This window comes from Nannobrachium achirus, assembly GCF_963921795.1.
Source record: "Nannobrachium achirus genome assembly, chromosome: 13".
NCBI lineage: Eukaryota > Metazoa > Chordata > Actinopteri > Myctophiformes > Myctophidae > Nannobrachium > Nannobrachium achirus.
This window is the reverse complement of record NC_137833.1, coordinates 33801470-33809557: the sequence shown is the minus strand read 5'-3', so window position 1 is coordinate 33809557 and position 8088 is coordinate 33801470. Positions and strand designations below refer to the sequence as shown.

General features: G+C 41.7%; 1 protein-coding gene across 1 annotated transcript in view; it reads left to right on the top strand.

Moving 5' to 3' along the window:
- Positions 1 to 6461: 6461 nt before the first annotated feature.
- Positions 6462 to 8088, top strand: part of zbtb18 (zinc finger and BTB domain containing 18) — a 7900-nt gene continuing 6273 nt past the window's right edge. The window contains exon 1 of the mRNA XM_080739749.1: positions 6462 to 6977. The gene's annotated coding sequence lies outside the window, so the exon portion shown is untranslated. The remainder of the gene's footprint in view (positions 6978 to 8088) is intronic.

Below are 8088 nucleotides of genomic sequence, written 5' to 3'. Positions count from 1 at the left end.
TTTGAATGCCCTGAATAGAATCATGTTTTGATATACTGTGATACTATGATATAAGTCACGAGTGGTGGAAAATTACCAACACTACGTGTCACTTTCTTCCTGTTACTTCCTTGTTATGATATAGGAACGAATCAATGAGTTCCTACTACTTCCTTGTTATGATATGGGAACGAATGAATAAGTTCCACGCTTCTTACTGTCATAAACTGTACTCTTTATATACATGTTAAACTCCCATTTTGGGAGAGAGAGAATCCTCTGTCCTGCCGTTAGGGTGGGGAGAGATTTAGAACTGTTTGTCTCTTTGTCTGTCTCTCCTCAATACAGCAATCTAAGATATACGTCCTTTGGCTCGTGTCTCTTATTTTGGTTATGGATTTTATCCATAATCCATATTTTATTTAATTAATTTATCTAATAGTATATATATTCTTACAATAGGCCTAACATCCTACACACATTGTTCACTTTCCAGCAGGTAGTTTATTTTGTCAACATTAGCTTCATGACAATTTATTACAAATGACTAATTATTTGAAATAATAATGCATGAAATAACTAAATGAATGCATTAATAATGGCATTTATTACCCGGCTTGTTTGAATGCTTGATTCTGATTGGTCAGTTGCTGAAATCAGCGGTCTGTTATTTCTGGATAACAGACCGCTCCGCTCTATAACAGACCACTGCCTAATCAAAGACTCAGAGCACCTGCTGCAGTCAAGCTGCACTGCGTGAATCTTGTGCTGTATCCAACATGTCAGCCATGTAAACAAACACACGGCGACATTTAGAACTAAATGTTGCTCTCAAGAATGTTTTTAAAAATATTTTAAGTGAGAAATAGATAATATCAGAAAATGGATTCTATCTAATCAGCACTTCCTTGTTTTCCAAGGCGACCATGTCACGCTGGGGGGACGCCCAGCGCAATACTTGTGCAACACTTCCAGCCGTCTGTAAACAAGGATATACTTTGTTTTGTTTTTAGTTTTGAGTCAAATTATAAATTTTATTTAGGGTAATAAGCGGGATAATGAATGGCTCCTTGGTGAATGACGATATATAACATCCCATCCGCCTGATAACTCCAGGCCGTCGGTCTGTTATATATCGTCATTCACAGGCAATCACAGTGGAGCCATTCATTATCCCTTACGTATTGCATTACACCCGCATGTACTTTATTTTCTCCTTTTGTTACAGTTACACTAGTGATATTACTTTTGCATTTCTCACAGCCTCCCAGAATCACCACTGATTGTGCCTTGTGGTGCGAAAGGGATATGCAACATAAAAGATTGGGAGTCAAACCCATTTTAATTTATGTAAATAAATACCCACGTGTAAAAGTAAAACCAAATAATTTAAACAAAAACATGTGAGCACTTCAAATAAATAATCATAATCATCCTAAACCTAACCTGGATTTTGAGACACTAACTTAACAAACACATAAAAAAGTAAAACAAAAACCAAACATTTCTCTAATCTACCAAAACATGACTCATACAAAAACCTGGCTTCTGTGGCACCATGCAGACTCACAACACACGGACTAAGAACAACACTGAGCGCATGTGTGAGTGGACGGCTTATCTCCAATTGCGGTTGACCACATGTGTCTTTTAGTCTTCTCCAACCAATCACTGGAAGCAGTGGTGATTGGCAGGCATCAAAAAATATTGAATTATCACTTACTGTAGACCTCTACAAGTCGGGAATCAGCAAGGATGCAAGCTGGGAATTCATGCCCCACCAGGTTATGCAATAACCAATGATTGGACATGTTGTCAGAGTACTCACCCGTTTTCCCAGTGCAGTATACCACTACCACAGTTAGAAACGGGCACGGCCTACTCGGGAATGATGCAAGTCAGGAACTGCTGACGTTGGGTTGTCGATGATGCAAAGCTCGGCCATTCAGGGAAGCTGATGCGTACACCCCCACAAACGTGAATTCTCCACAGAGTATACAGATACAGAGATTTGTGTGCTTTCAGTTCTCAACAACCGTCAGTCCGATTGAATTCACTCTGCACTACACACCCCAGGGGCATTGCTGGCAAACACACACACACACACACACACACACACACACACGCACACACACACACACACACACACACACACACACACACACACACACACACACACACACACACACACACACACACACACACACACACACACACACACACCAAATTTGAGGTCGGACGGCACCCGCTTTATGACATACACACACCAGTGGTCCTTGAGGGGGGTTCCAGGTGGTCCCCAGCTAGATGATAGAGAGAGTTGGTAACCAAATGGGCCCTCATTACAGTCAGTGTTTCTCAAAGTGGATTCCGGGGACTCTGTGGGTTCCTTTAGGGGGGTCTAAATGGACTGTAACTCTTTTGGGACTCTCTAGGTTCCTTTATGATTATCTAAATTGACCCTTGCAAGTCTGTAACTTTGACAGTATACAAATGGAACCAAATGGACCTTATGAGACAGAGAGTTCGCATGATTTATAGTTACGCTCCATATACACGAAGACAATACACTGAGTCATTTCCAAAAAGTTTACTGTACAGACGGAATCGTCTCAAGAAATGCAAGTGTCTAAATGAAACCACTGAGAACGGCAAGTAGGCCTACGTCTCAGCGCATGCAGGTTAGAAAGCGGTTGTGATGCAACGTCATAGTTTCAGGAATTATGTGTAGGCCTATTCGGCTGTACGGAGACGCGACTGCACCGTCCTCAGGTCACCCAAGACGCTGGCTCCGTGTGGCAGAAAGGTCTAAACGATAAAGAACTAGTGAGGAATCACTCAAATTCGTTTTCGTATGGACACTGCCTTAGACTCAGGAACAATGCAAGTTGATGAATGCCCCACCCGGTTATGCAATACCGGTTGTACCCATTGTCTGAGCATTCACCTGCGTTGGTAGGTTAGTGTTCACCAACGTCGGCAGGTTAGCGTTCACCCGCGATGGCAGGTTAGCGTTCACCAGCGATTCGGACTACTGGCCGCTCGAAACAACGGCACATCAAAACATCACTACGCACCTGTTGAACTATGACATTGATTGATTGAATAAAACATATGACTGTGTAAAAGCTACACATGAATTTTCACTGTCTGGATTAAACTGCCCTTGAAACTCATCTGTTGTGCTATTTTATGTTGCTGTGCCACTGAAAATACAGTATAGTATAGTCATGATGTAGCTTTTGTCAAGCTGTAGCTAGCTTGGTGGGAAAAAAGGCCCTGAACAATATTTACAGTTACTCTGGCTGATTGCACCTCTTCTCGTGGCTGTATGTGCATGCTGTGCACAAGATAGTCTTGATTGACAGCTGAGTGCTAGACTGGGCTCAATTCGCTTTGCAGATTGCTCATCCGATCTGGGTCTAGAGAGTGGATACGGAAATGGTGCAGTTTTGTGTATGTGTGACCCTCTTATATAGTGCAATAGTCCTCACTACCGGATACAGTAAGCGGGCTGGAGACTGTGTGAAGTCTCCCACAAGCTACTGGGATATGTAGTTAAGCTATAGCGGCTATAGCCTACTTACAGCTAAGCTACCGCCCAGCCCTAAGGTGAGGGTATAGATTGTCATGTTACAGTTCTGTCTAATTGATCTTTCACAAATCACTAAAGTCACTTTTAGTGGCTTATGTTGCAAATTAAAAAACTAAGTAAGAGCAAAAACAAATATAACAGTATTTAAATGACCAACAGAACAGATACATCAATGCAATATAAAATCTATGCACAGTACACTACAAAATAACCTGCAGTACCCACAGCCATCCTGGGGGCATTTACGCCCCACAAGCCATTGTCCAGTAAAGCAGCACAGTTGTAATGATCAAAGACGCAGTGCTAATGCAGTAGGAGAAATATCACAGGTGGGTGTAACTTAATTATATTTTCAACAGCCTTTGTCACTTTGCCAAGTGTCACATATACATACATAATAGTGTATAGAGAAAGTAGAGAGATGACTTTAGAGAAACAGATAAAGACAGAACAAAGGCAGAGCAGCAGAGAGAGAGAGAGAGAGAGAGAGAGAGAGAGAGAGAGAGAGAGAGTGCGAGAGAGAGAGAGAGAGAGAGAGAGAGAGAGAGAGAGAGAGAGAGAGAGAGAGAGAGACTCTCTGACTGGTGTAAAACTTGGAATCTATAGTGACCTCAAGAGGCGGAAAGTAGAAGACCAGCTCAGAGCATGAGATAACCAGTCCATGCCAATCTGATGCCAACATGTGTACATACTGTATATTTTGATCAGCAAACTGAAATATGAAATCTCAGTAGATGCAGTTGAAATAATAGGACAATGCATTCGTTTAAAGTAAGCCTGTTCTACCAAAACAGATGGGTGTATCTAAGATATCAATCTTTCTTAATCTATTGTTGTTGCTGTTGTTTATCTAAAAACAACAGCCATTTTCTTGGACGGTGGAGGTCTTTCTATCATTCCATTGTTTTCATCTTTTTTAGCAATAGCATGCAATATGGGCAGGGAGCAGAATAAAAATCCTCAGTCTTAATTTACCTAACTAAGAAAGTGTACAAATGCAACCAAATGCTCCACTCTCAGAGTTAAATTAACATTGAGGATTTTATAGTAGTAAATATCACTCCAAATATCTGTCTAACTGCTGTTTTTGGCACAGACAGCCTGGCATCTGTCAGTAACAAAACAATATAAAAGCTGGGTACAGAGCGCAAAAAAAAGAAAAGAAGAGAAGAGAAAAAATAAGAAGAGAAAAAATATACAGTTCACATGGGATTTTCTGAGTGATGGACACTCACTCATTCATTCGTTCACTACAGAGAAAATATTTACAGTGAACAGCATTGCTGCATTTCTTGCTTCACTGGAATCACTGAAAAACTCAAGAAGCCACGTCATTCTTATATTCAAGCTCCCATTTCCTCAGTAAACAGGAAAACTGTATTGTTATTTCCTATTGGGCAATATTTTCAATAAGCCAATAAAATGTATTTCTGTCCATCCAACCAATTTTCTATGGGTCTAATGTAGTGGTATTCAGTTTCAGGTGTAACTGTATTTCAATGTATGAACAAAGAAGGCATTGTAATCCCCAAACTAAAACATGTATAACAGGGTCATCATTCATTTGCATTTCAGTCTGTCCTATACTGGAGCTATGATACCGGATGTGTGAATTCAATGATACCGGATGTGTGAATTCAATTAATTACTTTAGGCCTATCCATTAGCAATGGCAACTAATTTACTGGTTAGACTTTAGGAATGAAAATAAGTAAAAAGATTACTAAGGCAAATGTGATGTATAGTCTACCTTTCGTTATTGAACAGAGAGTCTTTATTTTGCTAGGTTATCATCATGATCCTATAATGGTCAATGTGTTTTGATTGAAGCTTGTATATCTGCAGAGCAGCTACGAATGTGTAACTGTCTGTATAAAATTATGATACTTAATTTGAAGTTATAGTAGGCCTACATCCATGAATAATTTTCAGGAGGGGCGGGTCATATAGACCTATATGGGACCTTGATTAGCCTAAGGGTAATAGCATATTAATAGCAGCAACTGTTTTTCATCTATAGTCTAATTGAAGGTGCTGGGTCCTGGGATGATGGAATGGGATGATGGAGGTGGGGTCAAAACAAAGAAAATGACTTTTTATGCATGTAACCTCTCAAAGTTTTCGATTATTCCCATCACGTCATTTCATCGCACTCCCACACTTCTAGACCAGTGTTTTTCAACCAGTGGTCCGGGGACCACAAGTGGTCCTTGAGGGGGTTCCAGGTGGTCCCCAGCTAAATGATAGAGAGAGTCGGTAACCAAATGGGCCCTTATCTCAAAGTGGATTCCAGGGACTCTGTGGGTTCCTTTAGGGGGGTCTAAATGGACTGTAACTCAGACAGTGTACAAATGGAACCAAATTGACCCGTTAGTTAGGGTCCAGAATTAAGGGGAGACCTTGAAATGTAAAAGTTTGAGAAACAGTGCCTTATTACAGTGGTTCTCAAAGTGCATTTTGGGACTCTCTAGGTTCCTTTATGAGGATCTAAATTGACCCTTGCAAGTCTGTAACTTTAACAGTATACAAATGGAACCAAATGGACCCGTTTGTACACTGTCAAAGTTAAGGGGAGACCTTCAAATGTCAAAGTTAGAGAACCACTGCCTTATTAGTTCTTGAACTCTTCAGAGTGTCAAAATGAAAATTCACAAATGGTTCCCCAACTCCCCACCACCCACTGTTGTTTGGGAAACAGTGTTCGACAAACGGGGCTTCCTCCTTCAAGGTGGTGGTGCACCTGTTCACTTCAAACCCCTCCTCCTCCTCCCTCCTCAGACTACAGTACCCAAGGCGCACCGCGCTGCTCGGTGCTCCTCGCTCCCCTCTGCGCCACTCACTCACTCACTCAGTCCGCCTCGCTGCTTCTCTCTCTCGCACAACCAGTCGGCGTTGGCCCTTTTTTTATTTCATTAATTCTGCTTTCTCACCGCTGCTGCTGCTGCTGCTGTGGGCTGGTGGTGGTGTCAACCAACCTACTACACCGACCGAGAGAGAACACACAACACTTCATCCCTCCTCCTCGCCTCTGTCCGAGGGCCGCCGCTTCCAATTCGCCTTCACTTCTCCTTCTCAACCGGCGGCTCCATTGGCTTCTCCTCGCTGCCAGTCAAGTGTTTTCTCCTTCCTCGTAGAGAGTTGAAGGCAGGCAAAGCAGCAACAGCTCGGAAACATCTGTCCGCCGCAACGTCCTGCTCCGCCAGCCAGGGCTGCTGGGCTGGCTGGCTGCTGCTTCCTCGGCAGCTTGTTATGGAAATTTAGTGTGTAGTAAAAGAAGTCATTCTAGTTCTAGTTTCGTCGGTCTCTCCCGAGGAAGAGCGGAAACCTGGGAGGATCCTGACCGACGAGGGGAGAAGCAAAGAAGAGGGAGACGGAGGAGGAAGACCGCTGGAGCTTGTTGTCTGTAAGTGGATCTTATTAATACCAGAGTCCGATAAGGAGCTGATCAGGAGGGGAGAGAGGGTGGAAAAAGTAGCTAAAGCTTCCTAGCATACTGTGTTGTGTGTGTCAATACAGTAGTTGCTGTGTGTGTGCGCGTGCGTCCGTGTGTGGTGTGTGTTGTTACAGCGGTTGGCATGACAGGGCCTGCTGTACTATTGGAGACAGCTCAATATAATGTAGCCTGGTCGCATTACTTTTTGTGTGTTGTTAGCCTCGATCGGGCTGCTGCTGCTGTAGCTGCTGCTAGCTGCGTGGGTCAGTGTGTGTGTGTGTGTGTGTCTGTGTGTGTTTAGTATGTGTGTTGGTCAGTAAAGAATTGGCAGACTATTTGTTATTTGGTCTGGCCTGTTAAGTAGTAGCCTAGCCCTGGACCAAAGGTTATTATAGCAGTTATTGTTATGACTGACAGTTTTAGGAATAAAGTTGGGAGACAATCCCATGGATCTTAATTCATGCCACTTTAACTTGCTCATCAAAATGAACAAAACATATTTTTTTTATGTGGACTTCTTCTCCGAATTAGTCCCCATCGTGAAAAGGGCAAATATCACTAATGAAATAGCTTGGAAGAAGTGGAAGGGAAACGAGGGATCAAAGTGTTGCTGGGGTGGCTGTAGTGTTGTTCCATTGTATCCTGTAGCGACCATGCATGCATGTCCCCCAGGACTTAACCAACGTTGTAATTAAAGATGGCATGAAGTTAGTAAATACTTCTTATAAGTCTCCAGAAGTCGGATGGCAGAGTTTACCCAGAACTATTCAAAGTTGAAGTTGGAATTTGCAACTTGTTTATTTTTTTCTCTTTTTTTTAACTGAAGTTATAATAAATTAGATTTGTTCAGAAATATCTGTGAACCAGATTAAACTTATTCATGCTTAATAGATTTTTTCATTACATGATTATATTATTATTATGTGTGTATATTTTATCACACATAATAATAATACACATAATTACACTTGTTACCATGTTATAAAACATACTACAATTTTTATTACCATGTTATAGAAAAATAAAATAACCCATTTAGTTGTTACCATGTTATAAAAAATAATTCTTCAAAATTCACACG